The sequence below is a fragment of the Lampris incognitus genome, chromosome 5 (genome assembly GCF_029633865.1).
Source record: "Lampris incognitus isolate fLamInc1 chromosome 5, fLamInc1.hap2, whole genome shotgun sequence".
NCBI classification, from domain to species: Eukaryota; Metazoa; Chordata; class Actinopteri; order Lampriformes; family Lampridae; genus Lampris; species Lampris incognitus.
Window position 1 is genome coordinate 21,390,989 of NC_079215.1, and position 1,369 is coordinate 21,392,357.

The following is a 1,369-nucleotide window of genomic DNA, read 5'->3' on the forward strand; positions in this document are numbered from 1 at the left end:
CTTGCTTGCTCACTCGCGCTCTCCCGCCCTCCCTCTCTAGTTCTCTTATTTCTTCACTCTCTACTTATCTGTGGCCTTCGTGAGTCATCGTCAGCCAGTCTGGCTCTTTCGGTTCTCTTCACAACTGCTCCACTTCACACCGTTCCATGTCCTAGCTTTTCATGTTATCGTGACTCTCCCACTCCTACTGTACTTTATTTGTTGTTCATTCCCAAATGCTTCGTCTTTATCTTTTACTTCCTCCATGCTCTACTGCTCTGTTTCAGAGGCCATTCACAGAGCCCTCTCTTGGTGAGAAACAGAGTGAGAGAGAGAGAGAGAGAGAGCAAGACAGAGAGAGAGAGAGAGAGAGAGAGAGAGAGAGAGAGAGAGCAAGACAGAGAGAGAGAGAGAGAGAGAGAGAGAGAGAGCAAGACAGAGAGAGAGAGAGAGAGAGAGAGAGAGAGAGAGAGAGAGAGAGAGAGAGAGAGAGAGAGAGAGAGAGAGAGAGAGAGAGAGAGAGAGAGAGAGAGGGTTGGGGGTGGGAGCAAAAAGCGGGAGAGAGAAATGACTAACACTCAATCTAAACAGCTGTTGCTGTACTTGAGTGTTGCCAGTAAGTAAAGTAATATGTACGTTCTCTCCTCCTACTTCCCCTCCACTCTCACCCACTTTCTCCCAAAATATCAAGCCCTCTCCCCCCAATTGCAGTCAGGAGCTTCCTGCATGCTCTTAACCCCCAGACAGCGGGTAAACATACTGCAGAGTCAGGATGAGCCATTTTGAAATGAATTTACCCCAAGAACAAATGTCAGGCCAAGTGCAAAAAAACAAGGTTGTCGTGCTGACAAAATGCCAGGTAGGGGCTGGGACACCTGCAGTAAGCCAGCCCTGGACCGAGACTGAGACTTCAAGGCCTCACAAGAGGACTCGTCAACATCTTCTCCATGCAAAAGGTCAAACAAAACCACTTGAGAGCGCAAGTCATGGAGAACTTAAAAACAAGACTAACTTCCACCAACAGAATGTTCCCTTAAAAGCCTGGAAACTTTTTTTTTTCTAGCAGTATTTCGCATTCGTGGAGTCCGCAAATCTACCCGTGAACAGTCCAAAACCGTCTGTGCAGATATCAAGCCAGAAACTCTCCTGGCACAAGACACAACACATGCATAAACCATGACAGGTGTTTGGTAACAGCTGGACAGACGTGAGTGCAAAGTGATTCGCGGCAACGTTGAGGGTGTGTTATTGAGGTTGAAAGTGGCCTACGGTTACTCTGATGGGACTGCTGGCAAAGAATGTGTCGACCGAATAAACGGACATTCCCATGAATGCAACAGCAGTACGAGTTTTCCCACAATGAGTGAGCAGAATAGGCAGACAAAACCAA